A 22399-nucleotide genomic window follows, 5' to 3' on the forward strand; every position below is an offset into this window, starting at 1 on the left:
ATTGCTGTGGGATCTGTGACTCTTGAGTGCAAAGTCGTTCTGTTTCTAGGTGAACAAAGAATGATTATTTTGAGGCGTCTCAGGGCTGGCTCAGTTTCCCCTTGACTGGGTATTTGACAGGATGTGTTGAGCTCTGGTCTAAGTAAGCACAAAACCCAGTTTTCTCACCTAAATGTAGATTCAATATAAGAATTTGATTTTTGTGGATTTGTATTCAGTAAAGGATCTTGAAACAAAGTGTGTATTTACTTGCACTTGTATCAAAATGTGTGTTTTCCATACTTACCTGATGTCTGATCCTAAGCTTTTCTTTTTATTAGAAGGAAATTCAAAAACACCCACACCCTGGTTACCTAATGGGGATTTCCAGTGTGGAGCTTAACAAAATTTTTTTACAAGTTCAAGTAAGAGTGGGGAATAAAAGCCATTTTTAAAAGGTTACTGTAACAGAGTATTTCTGTATGTGTTTAGTATCAACTCAGGACATCACTGAGAGCCTGCACTTAGGAAGGGCTTACGATATATTGGAGATTTACTGAGGGAATAAGGAAGAAGGAGAGCTCTCAAAAATCATATTTCACGGAGATGTTTAAGATTAAGGTTTAAGGGTATGTGGTTGAAGTACTTGGTTTAACGAGAATTAAATCACTTTATTCCTGTGGTTTTCAGCAAGACGAGTGGTATATGGAGTTTTCCTTTGAGTTTCCCTGCTGGGAAAAAAAGGTTTAAAAAAATATATTTTAATTCCATTTGTGTAGTGTGGCCTGATTGTATAAATTCTCTTAGAAAGAAGGGTGATTAAAATGAGGTGAGCCGATTGCTTTATGGATTAGGTATGTGACCTTATTTTCAGTAAGACCTTTTGGTAGAATTATGTGTTATGAGAAAGAAAAAAAAAGAAGCCTCTCTGAGGAGGGGGAGTTTGCGATCTCGACTTGGTGGGCGGGATGACAGGTCCTCCGCCTCCGAGCTGGGGGGTGGCTTGCTCAGTTCTCACTACATTTAGCTTTGATTTTTGTCTCAGTCTCCGTTTCTGTGTAGAACTTTCTTCCCACCGTGCCAGACTAATTGATACCTCGTTGATGGGCTGATTTGATTTGGGTCACCTACGCATTTGAGAGAAGGGCTCTGAGAAAGTGGGAGCTGGGTTTTTTTTAAACGAAGTCTATATGTCCATCCATCTGATAGAGCCGCCTTTGCTTGGCCTAAAAATGGGGAAAATGGTTGATTTGAGGGAGAAGTTTTTTTTTCTAAGCCCTGTGATTTTTACATCTGGCTTGGAAACAGCCACTTCCTAAAAACAAGTCCTGACCGAAGATACATATGAAGGACACTTTTTTGAAAGAGGCTGTTTCACGTGTCACAGAAATGGAAATGGGCAGACACTGAGCGCAAAGGCAGGGCCCTCTGAGCAGTGAGTCATGCACAGACCAGCGTGTACATTCAACACCTGACCTGCGTGTCACTAGGAGTCACCTCAGCAATGGCTACTCTTTTAACATGTGCCTTTGCTGAGACCAAGTCCATAGTCAGGGGAGGGAAGATGGGTGCACTCAGTATCACTACTATTATGACTTTACTTTTAGGAAAACCAAGAGAGTACATATGTAGGAGCATGTGTGTGTGTGTGTGTCTGTGTGTTAGTGTGTGTCTGTGTGTATTGCCAAGGACTGCTAAAAAGCTCTCTGTCGCGGTAAAGACCTTCGTAAAGTATTCTGATTGGTGCAATAGTGATCCGGCAGACGGACCCCTGGACAGACATCCTGCTTCAGAATGTGGTTCTGCAGCTTGCTGATCACCCCCAATAAGTCGCTCACCCTCTCTGACCCTCAAGGTCTTCATTTTTAAAGTGAGGGGCTTAGCATCAGGGAAATTCAAATCAAAACCACACTGAGATACCACCTTACGCCAGTTAGAATGGCAAAAATAGACAAGGCAAGAAACAACAATGTGGAGGATGTGGAGAAAGGGGACCCCTCCTACACTGTTGGTGGGAATGCAAGTTGGTACAGCCACTCTGGAAAACAGTGTGGAGGTCCCTTAAAAAGTTAAAAATTGAGCTACCCTATGACCCAGCCATTGCACTACTGGGTCAAAGAGACAGACGTAATGAAGAGAAGGGCCATATGCACCCCAATGTTCATAGCAGCTCTGTCCACAATAGCCAAATCGTGGAAGGAACCGGGATGCCCTTCAACCGATGACTGGATTAAGAAGCTGTGGTCCATATATACAATGGAATATTACTCAGCTATCAGAAAGAACGAATTCTCAACATTTGCTGCAACATGGACGGCACTGGAGGAGATAATGCTAAGTGAAATAAGTCAAGCAGAGAAAGACAATTATCATATGATTTCTCTCATCTATGGAATATAAGAATTAGGAAGATCTGTAGGAGAAGAAAGGGATAAAGAAAGGGGGGGTAATCAGAAGGGGGAATGAAACATGAGAGACTATGGACTCTGAGAAACAAACTGAGGGCTTCAGAGGGGAGGGGGGTGGGAGAATGGGATAGACCAGTGATGGGTAGTAAGGAGGACACGTATTGCATGGTGCACTGTGTGTTATACGCAACTAATGAATCATCGAACTTTGCATCAGAAACCAGGGATGTACTGTATGGTGACTAACATATAATAAAAAAACATTAAAATAAAGTGAGGGGCTTCGGGGTGCTTGGCTGGCTCAGTCAGAAGAGCATGCGACTCTTGTTCTTGGGGTCATGAGTTTGAGCCTCATGTTGGGTGGAGAGATTACTTAAATAAATGAATAAATAAAAACTTAAAAAAAAGTGAGAGGCTTAGTGCTTATGTTATGGGTGTTGTGAAAATCACGTAATCTAACACATGTCAAGTTATTTAAATCAGCAGTGAAGAGTTACACCAATGCAGGTATTATCTGCAGAGATGTGGGTGTTCCCGGCAGCCTAATAACTTGGCCTGCAAGTCAGCTTTTGTTCAGATATCTGTTTACCAATTTTGGGAACGGAGGCCTTCTGGGAAAAGTCATGCATGGGGGAGGCACACTGATGTTGCCCTTGGCCTCCCCACTGTGAGTCCGAATAAAGCAGCTCTGAGCTCAAACATGCGCTTGGAGGAAAAAGAACTCCTGTAGTGAGCAGCCCTCCCTCCCCCGTTGGTGACCTTTCGTGTTGACTCCAGGAGGCCCTTTGGGGGCCTCACTCTTGGTCCCAGGAGGTGAAACCAAGCACTGCTTCCGTCCCATGGAGTGGTTTCTGGGAGGAGCGCTTATGAATGCAGATTTCTCCATCTGCCATTAAACCTGGGTGCCTTATCCACTCCTATCAGCTGGCCCTTGGGAAGCTGCAGGCTGGCTTGTCCCACCATCAGGCTCCCTTTAACATGGCTGGCGGTGGTTCAGCCTCACTGATGAGCTTTCTGGATATCTCTCTGAGCGCCACTTTCCTGAGGAACTGGCCTTCTTTCCTCTCCCGCTGTCTGACCTGACATGATCTTAAGACCCAGGCCCTACCTTCTGCAGAAACTCCCTCCACAATGATTTCTCCCTTCAGACTTGCAATCTCGAGGCACTCTGCTCTTTGGTACACGACTGCAGACTGCGTTGTGCCATGCCATGTCCTTGCTTTGTGTTGTATTCAGTATTCTTGTGGGCTTCTTGTCGCCCGCTTGAGCATTCCTTCTGGTGAGCTCCGTGGTCTTTTCTCCCCAGGGCATATGCAGTGTGCCCTAACACCAGGCGGAAGCTCAAGCAGAGCCTGGACAAGCTCATGCAGGTTGGCAGGGGCGGTATGGGGACCAGAATGGGGACTTAAGACCTAAGTGATGATGCGGGTGCTGATGCTGATAGAGAGGCAATGTGTGGTGTGAGACAGCCTCAGTACGTGCATCTGGAAAGTGGGGAGACACCTACCTTTATAGGGTGTTGTGGGAACGAGAGACCGTGGCTGTAAACACCTGACACGCCGTCACTGCCTCAGGTATTAGTTTTAATAACCTTTCGTCCCCGTCAGTGTTTACCACATTGTAGAGTCATTGTTTATTTGATTACCTGCTTTCCTCACAGGTTGTCACCGGGTCGTGACCTTGGACTTGCTCATCAGTTCGTATCTCTAAAGCCAACTTAGATACATGTCAGTAGGGGCTCAATAAATGCTTGCTGATCGGATGACTAGATTGATATTTGTAAAGCACCGTGAACGTGCACGCACACACACACACACATGTATGGCCCTCACTAAGTGATGGCCCCGGTGGATTTGAGCTTAGGATGTTAAGGGCTGCAGCTCATAAGAGTAAAAAGTGCTTTTCCTTTGTGTTCTCTGTGGTTGGACAGAAATATGCCCACCAGCCAAAATGTCCAAGCACAACACCAGTTTAAACAAAACAAAGTGGAGTATGAGATAATTTACATTGGTTTGGGTGGTGGTTAGACGCTTAATAATTCCAATTTAAACCTTTCTCATTCTAGCATACAATCCGTAGGCATTTGAAATAAGTAAGGCTTTGTCCTAGACTCCAAGAGTCAGTGCACATGTTTCGTTTGGTTTACTGGGGACCACAGGGTGGGTCCTAAGAATTACGGCAATCCTGTGTGAATGGCAGGAGGAAAGACTTCTTGGCCTGTTTTCCCTTTGGAAGGGCGAATCGCAGGCCTGCCTGGTTGGCGAGTGAGATAATCCCGTAGGACGGTGCTGAATGGGATTTTCTTATTTGCTTTTCTGCTTCCATGTACCCTCGGATGTTTCCTCTGATAAGAGAGGCTGCAAAGTTTTAAGAGAGATAAGGTTCAAATGTATGTATCAGAGGTAGTGTTCAGCGATTTGATTTCATGGAAGTATAGTTGACACCCAATGTTACGTTAATTTCGGTTGTACAACATAGTGATTGACAGCTCTGTGTGTTACGGTAGTGCTCGCAGGTGCGGCTGCCCTCTGTCACCCACTGTATGACACTGTTACGGCATCATGGACTGTGTTCTGCATTTGGTGATGTTTGAGTTGCGTGCATTTTAGGAAGGTCTGATAATGGTCTTCCAGGCTGTGAAGTAAGGGCACGGTGATCGTGGTGAGTGGCAGTTTGGCTGGATGCTTACTTGCCAGCCCTGGGAGGGCATCTCCGGACCACCCAGGCAGGCATGATTTAGAAACATAGGGGGTTGAGGTTTTATTGATGGGGAGCCCAGAAGCCTCGAAGCTGACTGTCTGATGCCCCTATGCCCTGTGACCCCAAGCCCGTATCTTACCTAGCCACTTGGGAACCTGAGGCCCCATAATATCGTCTGCCCCTACAAAGCCATGGAAAACGCAAGGAAGGCTTACAGAGATGGACGCTCAGATTAATTTCAGTAATTATATATGGGGGTTTTATCAGGAGAGGTGATAGTGTCCACATGTCCTCCCACCTCCTGCCAAAGTCGTGGCCCCTGAAAGGCAAAGACCACTCCTCCCCAGGTGGAGTGGGGGTGGGGAGGGCATCTGGGTGCAGAGGCACAGACCTGTGTGGCTGGATATCCTTGGAGGTGGTGTGTGGGGGGGGCAAGGCCTAAGCCCTGTGAGCTACAAGGTCAATTACACTGTCTGACCTCTTCGAATACCCCCATCTTCCGGCAGGGAAATGTGTTCTGAACTTTCACCCTTAATTCTAGCCAGCTACTGTGTGTACCTAGCTAACCAGGCATTTTGTCTAAATGCAATAAAACATGATTTTAGTAGAAACTTATTACTGAGCAAGAGACAAAGACGCTGCTTACTGGTGGAAAGGAGGGGCTTGCCTTGGGGAAGGGCAGCCCAAAGACCCCTCGGCACCGGGATCTGGAAGAAGCTGGAGTGATCCGTGGGTCCTCCCTTCTCACTTCATCCTGTCGGGGCTTAGACGAGTCAGGTGTCTCAAGCAGCTGGTGGGTAGGTAGCAAGAGGTGGGCCCTGAACCCTGGCCAGGCCTGCTTCGAACGTTCTTTACACTAGTTAGGATTTGGCAAGATGTTTAAGAGTGGTGATTTGGGCAGCCAGCTAATGCCAATTTTTAATATCTGCCTTGGAGACGGTGGTTAGAACAGCTAGTGGCCAACTTCACTGAAGGTTTTATTCTCCCCCCAGCCAGAGGCTTCCTCTGAGCCCAGAACTCCCCTGGGCACTTTCCTGCATACGGAAACTTCTTTCCTTTTCCCTGTGCCCCACGAATGATGTTAGCATGTGGCATAGTTTCACCCAACTCCCAAAGTTAATGGTTCAGCTTTTTAGAAAGTTCACAGGGCACTTTCATTATTATTTAACCTTTGAGTAACGTAAGGTGTAAGAGTCATGGCCCTGCCCAGTGGGCCATCCCCTAAATATCAAACAGTTTCTCGTTTCATGAAGCGGCACTGGTCTGTCTGGTTTAGGGCTGCTGTGTGATTGCCTGAGGCTTCATGTGGAAGGCAATACTTAATTGTTTTGCTTTGGTTTATGGGGATAAATTATCACAAGAGAAAGCCTCATCTCTCAGCCTTGAAAGAGATGATATGACAGTATAATTATTTATAGTAAATCCAATTTATCACTTTGTTAACATTCTAAATGAATTCCTTTAAATGTGCAGTTAGGAGAGAGAGGTGGAAAAAAAATTGCCGTTCGGTTTTTCTACAATATCTAAATAAATGGGATTAAAACAACCGGGTCTGAGTAATAAATCTTTCATAGGTAAACCAAAAAGTGCTATACCCCTCTCTAGGTTTAATGTGCCAAGAGGGTTTTTACAGAGTCTAAAACCTAAAATGGTTTGTGTCTTATTTTCAATCGCAGTCCAGAGCAAAGCAAAGCAAAACAAAACAAAACAAAACAAAAACAGTCCTGTGCTAAGTCACTCATCTCTGGCAGTGTGTCGACTGGCATGATCCTTGGTGACTCCTGTTTTTTGCCTCTCTCTTTTGTAGGTGATATTAGAAGCTCGTGTGGCTTACAGATCACTCTGTGGTCCCTTAAGTATAATTGTCGCCTCCCCCCTGAGAAATGACCATGGGGCTCCCCACTCTGTCCTACCACATTTCCAGTGTGAGCCGGAGGAATTTTATTCAGCATCCTAATTATATTCAGAGATGTCAGAAGAGGAGGTGGGGGAATGTCGTTGATTTTTTTTCCCCTTTATAAACACGTTCAACTTTGGATAAGGAACATGATGTTTGAGCAAATGAATGCTGGAAACTGCTGATCTCTGGTGTTCGAAAAGTTTATATTCATGTGCTTATATTCATAAGCCTGGTGGTTTTCAGCTGGGAAATTTGGCTCCGAGTGTGGCCTCTCTTTTGGGACAGATTTTCTGTCAAAACTACCTAATTGTTCTTATTTAGATCTAATGTGATGAACGAGGCCGGTTTATCTCAAGTACAGTGGATATTGTAAGCGTTCACCTGCAAGGAATGAGCTAATTTCCATTCTTTCCCATTGTTCAATAGTTCTTTCTGCAGCTCGGCGTTTCCTGCCTTTGAAACCACGCACACTTTTCCTTTGTAACTTAAGTCGGGAGTTTTGAGACCTCACTTCCATCTTCCATGCTCATGGTTGAGGCCCTTGAGGGTAGAATTTTCCAGTTGAAAAATAAATGTAGGGAAAATAATCAATGCCCCTTTTTTTGTTCTGTCATGAAAAGCATCAGCTCTTCCTCTGAGCGGCACGTCTGCCTGGGACCAGGCTGAGTATGCGGAGAGTAGGTAGGACTTGGGTGAGACGAGGAACAGCGACCGAGGGATCTGTTGGGACAGAGAGGGAGTGACTTGGGGCCGAAGAAATCAGTACTTGGAGCGGACTGAGGCCTCAGCTTCCCACCCTCCTTTGAGAAGTTACTTTACCTCCCCTGTGCGGAGCTCCATTTTTGGGGGGGTGGTATCTGTGGTTTCTGGGTGAGCAGTGTGCATGTTTCTGGGAAAGTGATGAAAAAGGCCGCAATGTTTTGAGCGTAGTTTTTAATAGGCCGGGAGCTGCAAGCTGCTTCACTTTACAGACAGCAATAGCAACCCACGAAGCTAGGGCCACTGCAGGTGGCCGGATACTGTCGAGAACAGACTTGTACCCGCCAACTGCTGATGTCTGAGATGCTGAGTTGCACACGATACACAGAGGAGCTGTCTGGAGAAACTGGTAAGCAAAACCCAAACCAAAAAAGCTGAGAGGTCACTTACTACCTAACCAAGACCATTTTATTGGTATATAGATCAGCATAATTGCAAGCAGAGCCTGCCAGGGGCTTCTCCTGTACACCTGGGGCATGGCTATCCAAACGCCGTCTTCGCCACTCTGAGAATCTAGAATCAGCAAGTGAGCTGTTGTTCGTGAAGCCAGAAACTTCAGCAGAGTTTGCCCTCAGGAGCTCTTCCGACTCCTGATAATCACGGGTTGGCTTCCTTCCCCACTGCACGGGGTGAGTAGCCCCTTTCCCGGCTTGCTGACGCCACTCTGCACCCGGGGGCTCGGGGCAAGGCCGGGCTGACTGCCGGCACTTCTGCTCCTTTTCCTCCCGAATGTCACTTTTTCCACATTGTGCCACCGGAACGAAGTGGATTCCCCACCTGTCATCCCATCTGGCTGTGAGCCTACAAAGTGACTGCTTGGAATTCTGTTCTTGGCATTTCTTTGCACTGTAATTCAACCAAGCTTCGGGATAGCTGGGGGATATTTACAGTTTTCCCTTCTAGAACTGATAAGGGCTGGCTCTAAGGACTGTCCTCTATTTTCCCTCGCGTAGAGCTGCAGGCCGCGGATTCAGTTGTTGGGAGAGGAAGTGAATGAATACAAGTGGAATATTTTCCAGGATAAAGTTTTATCAGTCTGTGCTCTCCCCACCCCTCCCTTGGCACAGAGGTGGAGGGCTTGGCAAATACAGCAGTGGACAGGCAAGGTAAACCTAGGGGTGATGTTTGTGGAAGCACGAAGTCCCTGGGCTTTGCCAAATGTGATTCTGGCATTGAAGGAGTATGTCCTGTTTTCTGAATAGGGCGAATTAATAGGCACCACCCTGTGTAGGGCTCACCTTCAGAAGCAATGTTTTCTCTTTGATGAAGAGAATTTTAAAAAATTATCTGCATTAGAGAGAAATTATCACCTGGAGAAATAGGGGCAATAGGAAATGACCTGGCCATTGTCTGCCCACAGTCTTCTCCAGAGCATGTCCCTGGCGATTCCACCAGGAAGGCTGCCTTTCTTCGTTTTTATGTTCCGTAACAGTTTGGAGTGAAGAAGTGGCCACTCTGTGTCCTTCTGCAATTGGCTTCTGCATGTGATTGTTGGCTCTCCCTATAGATTGTACGTTTTCTGAAAGCAGAGCACATGGCTTTTTGTGTCTTTTCCACTGGGTGGGATCAAGCTCAGCGCACAGTAGGTCTTGTTCATTTGCCTTATGAAGGGACATATGCAGAAATTAGAATATGGTTCAGAGCTTTGGACCCAAATCCGTGATTCCACGATACACCAGCTGTTACCTTGGGAAACTCATTGGACTCGGTTTTTTTCATCCGTTAAATGGGATAGTAATCATACCTATCTCGTAAGTTCGTTGTGAGGTTGTAGATAATGTGGGTCTGGTACCAGGCACATAGTAAATGCTTGAGAAGTGGAAGCTGGTTAACAAGATGGAGAGCGTGAGAGGGACCGAGGGAGAAGGGGACTGTGTAACATGCTTCTGAATCTATGTGACAGAACCCTACCTTGTCTCCATTCATTCCTCCTTTCCCTGCTCACGTTCTGGCCTGGACACCCAGCAGCAGGGTGGGGGTGAGGGCTCACGCCTTAGCTCATCCTTCCGCCTTCTCTTCTCCATTCTCCTCTACCTTTGGCTCAGCCTGCACGGTGGGTCATTCTACCAAATTCGACTTTGTTCATCTGATCCGTCCTTACAGGCGTGCCTGCCCCATGCTGGTGGGCACTGACCCAGGACTCGGTCTCTGTCCTGGGCTCCCTCAGCGAGTCTGCCTCATGCTGTGGTAGATGGTTCTTCAAGTTCCTGAGAAACAAATTAGGAGTTTAGCTGTGCATTCAGAAGTGGGCTGCTGGGGATAAGGTGCCGTCTTGAAAGTCCACCCAGGGGCGCCTGGGCGGCTCAGTCGGTTAAGCATCTGCCTTCGGCTCAGATCATGATCTCAGGGTCGTGAGATCGAGTCCCACATCAGGCTCAGCAGGGAACCTGCTTTTCCCTCTGCCCCTCTTCCTCCTCCTGCTCGTGCTCTGTCTCTGTCTCTCAAATAAATAAATAAAATCCTTAAAAAAAAAGAAAAAAGAAAGAAAGGCCATCCAGACGCCATGGGAAGAGGGAGGGGGAAGCTTCTGTTAAGGAGGTTCTATTAAGATGGAAAGAGATGTGTCCTGGGAAGCCAGGGTTACTAAAGCGGCAAGACAGCCAAGTCAGCTTCTCAGAGACACTCCGAGGAATAGCCCTCCTGGCATTATCAGGAACCCGGGACATGTCAGCACGCAAATTCAGCTTTCATATGCTGTCCTGGAGTTCCTGAAAAGCCTCTTTCATTTTTCTCACTGCTTTTTAAGTTCAAAATTGCACTAAGCAGCCAGATAAGACCCCAGGAATTTGATCAGAGACACAAACCACTGCTTTGTGTTACAGAGCTTTATGGTACAGGAGGTCTGAAATGAGCGTGTGGGCCCCCGAGTTCCTGAGCAAGACGAGCTTGCCACAGGACACAAGACCTATGGCAGATCGAGCCTCCATTCAGCTCTGACACGTACTGATTGAAGATGTGAAAATGAGTGTTTGGCCAAGCCCAAGTTGCCCGTGCCAAGAAAAGCCTATTAGGTTGGTGGCTGAAAGACTGAATTGTTAGGACTCACTTAATGGCCAGGAGGCTCTGCCAGCTGCTGGGACTGAATGCCCACTTACACACTGGAGTGCCCGTCCTTGTTCCCCTGGGCTGGGGTCTCGTTTGTGCAGGGAACATGGCTCCTGCCCGAGAGGCCACTTTTAAAGAATGCTTCTTTATTCTTCAGGCCCATGGAGCAGATAGCTTTAGCTTCTAAAAGTGACATTAGATGCTCACGAATTTGAAAAGGAAAATACTTGGAAGCTGGGTCTAGAAGGTGAGTTCAGCTGAAATATCAGGGAGTGACACAGGTAAGTATAAACAGGCAACGTACATAGACCGTTAAACAGAATTATCACGTGAGCCATACTATCTGGTTGTCATTTATTCCTTCATGCAGGGTTGGCTGGACGTGTGAATGACTTGCTGAGGTGTTTGGCAGGACCCTTTATCTCAACAAGTTTCTAATCACGCAGAGTAGACAGACTTGACACAGCCAATGATAATAGAAAGCCCAAGTAAGAAGTGAGAGAAACCAAGTACGGAAACCTGCTTTTGGAGTTTGGGCAGGGAAAGGTCATTCTGACCAAGAGGGGTCATTGATTCTTTTCATTCATGTGTTCAGATTCTTGTGGGGATGTAAAAATGTAGGCAGGTGGGTGCCTGAGTGGCTATGTGTGTGTGTGTCTACCCATATATTCCCTGGAAGCAAGTGGAAATCAGGCATGAAGCAGGAGACAAGGAAACAGAGATTTACTGGGAACCATCTAGACTGGGGATTGGAGGGTAGGTATTGTTATCCACATTTTGCAGGCCAGAAAACAGGTTCAGAAAAACATCGGCCTTGGATAATGTGTATAAAATGGCAGAGGCGACGGCGGGTTGCCCAGGGTTAAAGACCTTGAAAACACCCAGCATAGTGCCCTCTCCTCTAATACGTTCAGTGCAGGTGTCCTTTGTTCCTTCTATATCAGGCATTTCTCAGCTGTGGCGCCAGTGACCACGTGGGTGGGATATGTCTTTGTGGTGAGTGCTGTCTGGTACACTGGGGGATGTTCAGCAGCCCCCCCGGCCTCCACCACTGGATGCCAGTAGCGCCCTCCGTCCCCCAAGTTGCGACAACCCAAAATGTCTGCAAACATTGCTACATGTCTGTTGAGGGACACCCTCTCCCCACTGCCCATTGAGAATGACTGGGCTTCAGGATCAAGGCAGGGAAGTGTTGACCAGCGGGCCTAAGGGTTGGAGCTGGTAGTAGGCAGGCAGGATCCTACACCCGATGGGCAAAGAAAATGCCCTTGAAGGAAGCTATTGAAATTGGTGTCCAGAGCTGGGGAATGAATAGAGCAGGAGGCCAGGTGGTGTGAGCAGGCGGTCTGGGGCAGGTGGTGTCTGACGTGCTGTCCCAGAGGCCTGGCATGGGCCTGACAGTGAGGAAGACCTAGGGAGGCTGTTGGTCAGACTTCCAGATGTCCCTCCCCTGGGCGTGGGAGCCACCCGTGGCTAACGTCTTGGTTTCCGCTGTGCCACTCCTTGCTGACCAGGCTGCTGGGGACAGCCAGGCTCCCACTGCTGACTGACCTCCGTCCACCCTGCTGTCTCCCAAGGGTGGCATGCTGCTTCTGTCTTGAGGACTGTTTTTAACCTGCTTAATAGGTGTTGGCTGCTTCTTTTTTTTTTTTTCAATATACTGATGGCTAATTTTAAGTCAAAGCTAGAGAACTCCTACTTTTTATTCGCTTTTCATTTCTATTAGCCCCCGGTTCCTGCCTCTCTAGCAGAGTGGATGGTATAGCATGCTGTGTGACTGTGGGGAGCCCATATGGCTGAGTAACTGCCTCGGATCCCTTCCTCCTAGCAGGGGCTTTGAAAAGTAAAAGTGCAGGTCTGCCCCCCACCCCAACAGGAGGTGTGACGAGCGCTCTTCCCAGGCTCCCAGCTCCCTGGGGATGGGGCACTTGAGTAGAAGTCAGCTGGGGAAGCTGCCCAGTGAGGGAGGGTGTGGAAGTCCCCCGGTTTGGGGGTGTTGTGGAAAGGGAAATGTGTCAGTCAGGGTGCTGGCAGGAAACGAGTCCACTCCCAAGGGTTCAGGCGAAGGTTGTGGGATGGCCAGGTACATAGCAGTCTGGGGATCTGACACCTGCCGAGGCTGAGCTGGAGCCCCCAAGAGAGCTACCGGCACACACCATTTTAGGGAAGAAACACCCCAACTTCTCTCTCTTCCTTCCAACCTCTTGCCAGTGCCCCCTGTTAACCACGCACCTGCAGGGAGACACAGTGATGACATTTTTGGGGGCAGCCGCCTGGCCGGGCAGAGAAGAGTAAAGAACGCACTGGGGGTGCGGGGTGGAGCTGGACCGGTGGAGGCGATGGAGAAGAATCAGGAAGGGGACATCCATCGGTGGCAATGGTGAACTGATGTTGGGTTTGTATGTTACTGTTCCGCTCTGTGGCGCAGGTGATCGGAACCTGCCTTGTCAACACGCAAGACCCTCCTCGCTCCGCTGGATGCTGGGTTTACATGCGCTTTCTGCCAGGGATCGTCCTGACCACCCCACTTCAAAGCCATGCCCTCCCCTTGTAAACCTGTGGGCCGTTTCCTCTTTGGCACATTCATGCAACACTTAGACTCCCCACCATTGCATTGTTGGCCATCTGTGTGTGTGTGTGTGTGTGTGTGTGTGTGTGTGTGTGTGTATCTTCCCTGGACTGGGAGCCCTTCAAGATGTCACGATTCTTTTGTTCCCAGCATCTTGCAAGCAGATGTTCCAGAAATACCTGTTGTGTGATGATCAATTCCCTTAACTGGGCATAACCACAAAATTCTGCATTGAAGGACTGACTGTAGCCATAGTTCCTGCGTTTCGAAGGTGGACAAATAATCACTCAAAAGTTCCCTAAATGCATCGTGTGTTTTCATCCTTGGGATGACACTGAGAGGGGACAGCCTCGTAATGTCCCCATATCACACCACGCTCTGCAGGGGAAGATGTGGACAGAGCAGCTGTGTCTTTTCTGCTGTAGTGCAGTGATGATGTCCCCAGACTCTGCTGGTGCTTTTGGCCATAACATATTCTCAGTGTTCTCTATATTTAAAAATGTGAAAGCATGGGGGCGGGAGGGGAGTCTAGAGGGAATAAAACGGGGTTGACCCCATTTCAGTGACAGAAGGGGAGATAGGAAGAGGAGGCAGTGCGTACCAGGTACCAATCTGTCCCAGGTCACAGCGAGTATGATTCTCGGACAACGCAGCGCACGGGGACAGAGCTTCTCCAGCACAGCTGAGTGCCCTGGAATATTTGCAGTTTCCGAGTGGAACCCGAAGGGACTCGGTGTTAAACCTTCTTGCAATCTGCAGTTGCCCTGCTGTCAGTACTGTCAGATTTGCTCTCTTTTTTATAATGCTTGAAAATTGGGGCTTCACAAAGGAAAAAGGAAGTCTTAACCTAGAATCGACTTCTTCCTCGGTAGATGTGAATTGATTCTAGTACGTGTAGAAAGGTGTGTCATGTGTTCTGAAAGGATAGGGTTCAATTATGGTTTAAAATTAGTTCTACGGGAAGTGCTTGGAATTCCAACCAGAGAGAAGAGACGGCAGCTCTGGTGGGATCGGCAGCTCTGGTGGGATCGTGTAGAGTTGATGGGAAAACAGGCATTGGCCGCACACGTTTCCCCTGCCAGGACTGGGGTTCTGAAAGCACCTGCGGATGACCCCTGGCTAACCCCTGGGACCAGCTAGAGACAGTTTTCAGTGGGGTACAGCTCTTGTTCCCAGGGCTGCACTTCCTCTTTGGTGATAAAGAGATCGCAGGCAAGAAGACATGTGCTCGAAAGCCCCACGACAAGGGGGAAGTGGTTGAGAGCAGGGTTTTTAAAATCAGCCACTGCGGGGTGGGAAGAGTCAGGATATTGGTAACAACTGGAATCGAGCTTCGTTGTTATTTCTCGACCCTGAAGGTAGGTGGGAAGTGTTTTTTTTATGCTGCTTTTACAGATTGGGGAACAGAGCTCAAAGCAGCAGAGTTCAGTTCAGTGGTAATTAAAATACGGGCATGTGTGTATAGGCATACACATGTGTGCGTGTAATATGTGTACAAATGCATATACTTGTTATAAATTCGACTGATATCCAGGATGTATAACACACACTTATAAGTAATAAAATATGCATAGTGTATTGTAAATTCCATATAGCCAGTTGAATCTCACGGGATACTTCCCTTGATTTTTGCATTGGCTGACCTATGGTCCACAGTGTTTTGATAAATGGAGTTGCATCCCTGTCTGCTAATCCTTATCCCGATAAATTTATCACCGTTAAATTTGATATGTGATCTCCTGTTGGACTCTCTCTCATCCTTGTACCAATTATATTCATTAAACTCAGCCGTTTTTCAACTTCACTGCCAACTGCAGTCATGCTAACTATCTTTTTAGCTTTCGGTGTCATCGCAGGGATTGGGACTTTGATTCTATATTATTATTATAGTGGCTGTGTTTAACCAGCAGCTCTCCAGATTCCTGCAGAATGAACAGGGTGCTCTCGTGAGCTGGCAAAGGCAGGCTGGAACACTTCCCCTATTCCATTGTTAAAATCCGAGAAGGAGGTGCTTGACTGTCTCACTCAGTCCCCAGGATGGTGCTGAATGTCTGGTTGGAAACTCGACATTGGTGGCTTGAGTGAGTGAGGTTTCGAAGCTGGGACTGGGAGCCAGTTCATGAGTCTCCATTTGTACCCCATTGTCCTTGATGGGCGATGAGGAAACTCAGGAAAGAAGGGGGTCCAGAAACAGAGCGTGTCCGTGGTCGGAACGGGCTGACAGAGTCCTGCCCTCTGGTGGGATATTGGCACTGGAGCAGTGTGATGCTAACAGGAGGGGAGAGGACAGCATCTCCTTCTGTGTCCCCTTCTCCCAGCTCATGAAACCTGACATTTTTCTTCCCCATCTTCTAGGAAAGGGAAGACCATTTCATCTAGCAGGATGGTGACTTCCCTTAGTCATCAGTGGCCAGTGGGGGATGACCAGTTATGGGGAACAAGAGAGTTCAATCCCTTAATGTCTTCTGGAATAGTTGGTACATTCACATGGCACGGAAATGAAAGAGGGTGGACAGGGAGAGGTAGTGTCCGTCTCTCTGTCTTCCAGACACCAGCAGCTCAGCTTCTTGGGATCCATCCAGATATAGTCTCTGCACATTTAAGTCAATAAACATATAAATATTTTCATGTTTTTTACTGAAATGGTATCATGCTGTTCACCTTGTTCTGCACTTTTTTTTCCCACCTTATAACATATCTCAAAAATGGTTCTGTTACTGTACAAAAAAGAATGCCTCTTTCTGTTCTGTGGGTTTACCATAATTTGTTTAACTCTCCCAATCTATGAACTTCAGGGTTCTTTTCCAATTTTTGTATTACAAATAATGCTGCAATGAATACCTTTGTGTAAAATGTTATAGTTATCTGTAGGATAAGTTCCTGAATGTGGAATTGCTAGGTTAAAGGCTATAAGCCCTTGTCATTCTGGTAGATATTGCCAGGTTGTTCTTTTTAACCATCGTGCTACCCACAATTGAGAGCCGGTTTCCCTCCTGTCTCCCACAACTATTGGGTTCTTGCCATTTGTTGAGTATGGTTTCATTAATTTTTGAATATGAAGGAGTGTAAGCTTCTTTTCATGTGTTTAAAAATCGTTTATGTTTGCTGTGAACTTTCAATTCATACTATTTGCTTATTTTTCGATAGGTCTGTAGACCTCTATTAATTTGTAGAGGCCCTATTTATATATGAAAAATAGCTTTCATTGGTGCCTGGGTGGCTCAGTTGGTTAAACGTCCGACTCTTTTTTTTTTTAATTAATTTATTTGACAGAGAGAGAGAGAGACAGCCAGTGAGAGAGGAAACACAAGCAGGGGAAGTGGGAGAGGAAGAAGCAGGCTCCTAGCAGAGCAGGGAGCCCGACGCAGAGCTCGATCCCAGGACCTCAGGATCACGCCCTGAGCCGAAGGCAGATGCTTAAGGACTGAGCCACCCACGCGCCCCAAATGTCAGACTCTTGATTTCGGCTCAGGTTGGGATCTCAGGGTTGTGAGATCGAGCCCTGCATTGGGCTCTGTGCTGGACATGGAGCCTGCTTAAGATGCTCTCTCTCCCTCTCCCTCTGCCCCTCTCCCCAACTCAAAAAAATAGCTTTATGTCTAGGACGTGATTTGTATGTCTTTTTTCTAGGCTCTCATTTGTCTGATGACTTTGTTTCTAGTGTTTTTCCTCCCATGGATACATTTTTGTACTTCGGTAAAATTACGTGAAACAACATTTTCCGTTTTAACCATTTCTAAGTGTGTAGATTATTGGGTACATTCACATTGGTTGTGCAGCCATCACGCTCTCCAGCTCCAGAACTTTTTTTTATCATCTCAAACAGATGTTTTTTTAATGTGCCAAATTTATCAAATTGGTTTTTTTCATCTTTTGTGGCTTTTGTGTCGCAGTTAGAATGTCCTTTCCCACTTTGAGTTTATTAAACAGTCTCTATGGTTTCTTGTAGTAGTTTTGTGGTGTGTTACTTAAATTTAAATAGATGATCCATCTGGAACTCATTTGGGTGTAAAGGATGAGGTTTGGTTCCAAATATATGTTTCCAGATAGTGAGCCCTTTGATTGCCATTTGGTCATCAAACATGGTTTGAGAACAAACCAGATTCATTTGTGGGGGGAGGTGGTGTCTGGCACCTCAGTAGATGTAAGGAAACAGCCAAGAAGCCATTTTGAGTAGTCCATGTGAATTGTGGGGGGCTTCGGAAATAAGCCTGACCTAGATTGAAGAAATCTCATTCTAGGAAAATTCGAGCTCCCGGGTATTTATGTTTGCTAACCTCAGATAGAGTCGCAGACACGCTCGTCAGTACTTCATCTGAACTTGCTGAAAGACAGTCTGTTTGTTTCCCTGCTGGCACAGTTGGATGGGATCGGGACAGCGTGCAGGACAGAACTTCCCATCTCTCAGGCAAGGACGAGCACTTCGTGTCCTGCCAGAGGCTCTAACGGAGGCTAGGAAGGGGCAGGCATCAGGGCCTTCTGCCTGGAAGAGGGGGCACCTGTTTGTCATTCACCAAAGGCTCCAAATAGGCCAGAGGTGCCCTAACCCTAGAGCCCAGCCTGCCGAGTCTCTTGATGTGCCAGCAAGTACCCTTCTGGATCTTACAAGGCTTCTCAAGAGGAGCTTCAAGGAGCACCCCTGCATTCCAGGTGTGCTGGACTGCTGAGCCCCTCACCCTCAGGGTAGCTGGCGGGGCTGGGGCATCAGAGCCCCCAGGCTGGTTATCGCAGGTGGCAGGCAACAGAGACATCATTTCTGTGTGTTCCATGAGGTGGGGTAGGAAAGGTTGGGAAGCCTTGAGCTTGCATCTTTCTCAGAAGCCTGAGGTGAAGCAGGGGTGGGGTGATAGAAGCACCTTGCCCACGAATTCCGGGGGACACCAGTTACAATCCATTCACATCCCGAACAGTGTGACTGGTATGTCCTGTGGTTTCCCTGGGGTCCCCTTTATCCCATGGTAGCCTGTGGGTGGCCCTATGGAAGCAATTGGGGTGGAGGAATATGTCTTTCTGTGTGGGCGGGGAGTTCTAGGACTTTCTGCATCTCTGTTTTTCACTGTGCTTAGCTCAGAAATGAGTTGAATTAATGAATGACAAAATGCCAAGTTCCAAAATAAAGTAGAAATAGTTCTTTTGTCAAGACAGCTGTGTCTAGGTTGGGGACTTCTGGTCTACCTCCTTTTCTGTGTGTTTTCATTTCTCCCCCAACCCCCCAAGAGCTCTCCAAGGTCTGATACTGGGGCTGATTTGCTCATTCCCCAGCTCTCTGCCCACTGCCTGGCATCCCTGGAAGCTTGAATGTTTGAGGAGCTTAATTCCCTGTCCCTGTTGCTGTCACCATGGGGTGAGAAGTCAGTTGTTCCAAAGGACATGACCAGTCAGCTGAGCCATAGCTGTACAGAGAGATGTGCATTTGTTTTGAAATATTAAAATGAGATTTACCTGGAAACATTAAATATTTAAATTCTTTGTTGAGTTTTGCTTTTTTTGGTGATTACTAGATTTTTTCTTTTACCTTCTTTTGCTTTTTTTTCCAGGTATAATTTGCATGCAGTGATGTTATACTTGCTATGGTGCTGTTCTAAGAGTTTAACAAGTGCATGTTGTCATGTGACCTCTAGCACAGTCAGAATTTACAGTGGTTCCCTTATCTCCCCAAATTCTCTTATGCCCCTTGTAGCTAGCACCCTGCCTCCCCCAGCATCTGGCAATCACCCATCAATTTTCTGTGCCCATAGTCAGTCTCCTTTTTGAGAATGATATAGGAATGGAGTCATACATAGCATATGTGCCTGTAAGTCTGGCTCACATAATGCGTTTCAGATCCATCTATGTTGTGGAGATAACGGTTCATCCCTTTTTATCATTGAGCAGCATTCTGTTGGATGAATATGCCATAGTTTATCCATTCACCAACTGCAGGACATTCAGGGTTTTCCAGTATATTATTAGTATTTTGACTATTTCCATCTGTTAGTGGGTGGGAAGCTTTCTCGAGAATCGCTATGGTACTAACCAATTATGTTTGATATCTTCGGGGCAGAGTTTTTTGGGTGGCATCCCCCAAGACACCTCCATGATTGTGCCCTGAATGGTCCTTTAAGATGATGGTGGTAGTAGTGGTGTCACCGTGCCCCAGTCTGGTTGACACCTCACCACCTCAGCCATCCTCCATTTTTCTCTACCGCTTTCTCTCGTGAGTGACATACCTCCTTTGAGGTGGAGGCCAATTAGAAATGTTATAAAAGCATTTCCCTGAAAACTCGGAACCCAAACGAAACCATCTCCATATGCTGTTTTCTACTTCAAAGACAGTTGGAGGATAGTTTGACACGGTTTCTTTCCTTTAGAACAGGGGAAGGCTCTTCACCGTGGGGCCAAGGAGGAGGGACTAGGAAGAACCCCCAGAGGACGTCCGTCTCGGCAGGCTGGGGAAGTGGACATCTGAAGGGTGGAGGGCCACGGATGTTCTTGGTTGTCTGTAATTATTTAGCTGATAGAAACAGAATTCTGTAGCAAAGCCTGGTACCCGGCTGCACGCTCCGGGGAGAACTGGTGTCTGCATACTTCACTGACAGGTTGTATCATTTCGAGCGACCCTCTGTCTCCCAGTGGCTGGAAACATCCCAAGAATGGCATTGAGGAAACTTGGATTTTGACCTTGACAGTGTTGTCTTCAGCACTGTGCGTACTTCAGTTAGGATGAGGGCCTTGGAAGGGATGGGCCTCTTGGGTCTCTGACGCTGGTCTCACCCTCTCAGATCCCAGCACATGGCTGATCCTTGCATCTGCTGCGTCCAAGTCCAGAAACAACAGCTCGTACCTCGGGGATGCTGAGCTGCCCTCACTGCTCACCCGGCGTCTTGGGGGGAGGGTCGTGCTCAGTTGTGGGACAAGCCTTTGCTGGCTAAGCCAGCCTCGCAAGTACAGATGAGCGTGCTTCCGCCGAGGTGAGCTTCAGGGAGACTTCTCAGAATCCAGGGTTGTAAGGAAGGTGATCTGAGAAAAGATCCCTAAAGACTTTAAAAGCCCATTTTATAGGTGCAATGCCATCTTCCATTAGCAAATATATCAAAACACACACCTAGTGGTTGTGCGACCAAACTCGGAGCTTCCTTCTGAGCCGTTACTGGTGGCGTGAGTGGGACTTCCCTCAGGTGGTTATTTCATATCCTCCTTGTCTTGCAAGTGACACTTAAAATACTTCTCCTTTGACGCATGCATGGGAGGCCAGGAGAAAACCCAACAACGGGACGGGATCTTTTGGCCAAGGTCTTACCGGCAAGTGATCATTGGCCAGCCAGACCCTTAATCCTCCAGAAATCATTAATCCTCCTTTGCCACGACATTTCTAATGACTTGGGAATGGAAAGTCAGATTCCAGAAGTCCCCGCATGGCGCCGATGCATCCCAGCATTATTTTCGTGCACCTGTAGACGGAGAGAGTTTGAATTCCGTACATGGATTCATCAAGCCGTGTTTGCCCAGAGCGTGCTGGTAGCTCTGATACTGTGTACAGTGTCACATCCTCGTTTAAACACTCACGGAAGTTCGTCGGATTTTCGAGAACTTCAGCATGCCTAAGGTCCCCACGCTTTGTCCAGTTGGAAGCCTGTTGTCAGACTGCGTTGTCTGTTCCTTCTTCCTTGTGTGCTGTTCGCACAGAGAGCTACCCGCCAACCCTCACCTGTTTCAGCCTTTGCTCAAGTGTCACTTTCTCAGCGAAGGCAAACTTTACTGCCTTCTAAAAATCAGCTCTCGCTCTGCATCATACCCCATTTCCCGCCCTACTTTTCCCCAGCACTTGGCACTTCCTAACGTACTACTAACAAAAGCTAACTACCTTGTCTTTTAAAAAGTTAAGGACATTATTTATGGTGCGACTGTCTCATCAGAGACCTTTGTCTGTTCTATCCCAGGGGTCTGGAACAGGGCCTGACGCACAGGGGGTGCTCCCTAGAAGGTTACTGAGTGAACGCATGCGTGCGTGAGGGGACGCGTAGCCGAGTTCTTGGGTTATTCGTTTGCTTTCATTTCTTGACTGCAAATCTGGAGGGAAGGCTCTGGTTGCATTGGAGGAGACGGAGCTTTCACAGCACTTGGGCTGAAGCCTCCATCCCTTCTCCTGCAGGCCCAGCTGACTGCCTCGAGGCTGCCTGGAGCAAAGAAGCCTCCAGCCCCATCGGGCTCAGGCTGGCCCAGGAGAGCCCAGGAGGGAGAGCTCCTGGTTGCCTGGCCCTCAGAGCAGGTCAGGCTCGCTCTGTCCTGCTGGGATCTGGTCTTCTGCTGCACATCTCCTCTGGCCCTTTAAATTTAGGGTTTCATGAGAAATGTTGGCGTGAGGGAGTATCTGATGGCTCCCTAACTTCCTCAACTGCAAAGCAAAGATCAAGGGAACTGCCTTAGACATCTGTGGACATTACATCAGAGAATCTCCTTCACTTTTTACTGCAGTGCTGTTCTTAATTTGGAAGCTCCCCTCCCCACTATTGTGTGGTATTTAGAATGAACAAGCCCAGCCTGATCTTGCCCCTCCTCTTTGTCCCAGGAAGAACCTGTATGGTTTTTCTTATGTTCTGTTGTGATTATTACCTTTAGCACAACTTACACCAGAGCAACACAGCATTTCCAGAATGTGAGAAGTAAGCTGAACATGTGAAATTGTCACTTTCAGGCAGTGTCAGAAGTCCAGAGGAAGCGTGGAGAGCTCTTGTAACTTTGGACATCAGCCCCAGAGACACTGTGTTGCCAGCCCGGGGCATAGCATCAGTTTATGCGTTCGGGTCCTTCACAAGGTAGCTTGATTTTAAATGTGCAAGTTGATTTCAAGTTTGAACAACTGATATGAAGCACGTTACCAACCTCAGTCCTTCTGAGGGGCAAATAATGTCTGTTTTTCTGGACCCATTTTGAAATTGGAAGAGAAAGTCTGTATTCAGCTCAGCTGCGTGCACTGCGTTTTAGTTTTAATAATTAACGGATGAAAAGTTCTTTCATCCAGTGTGCTTCTTGGAACATTCTAGAATAATTCTCTTCTGT

General features: G+C 47.4%; 1 protein-coding gene across 1 annotated transcript in view; it reads left to right on the forward strand.

Annotated features, from left to right (window-relative positions):
* DAPK1 (death associated protein kinase 1) overlaps positions 1 to 22399 on the forward strand; it is a 175234-nt gene that overhangs the window by 1921 nt on the left and 150914 nt on the right.

The sequence above is a fragment of the Ailuropoda melanoleuca genome, chromosome 17 (assembly GCF_002007445.2).
Source record: "Ailuropoda melanoleuca isolate Jingjing chromosome 17, ASM200744v2, whole genome shotgun sequence".
In the NCBI taxonomy this organism is placed as follows: domain Eukaryota; kingdom Metazoa; phylum Chordata; class Mammalia; order Carnivora; family Ursidae; genus Ailuropoda; species Ailuropoda melanoleuca.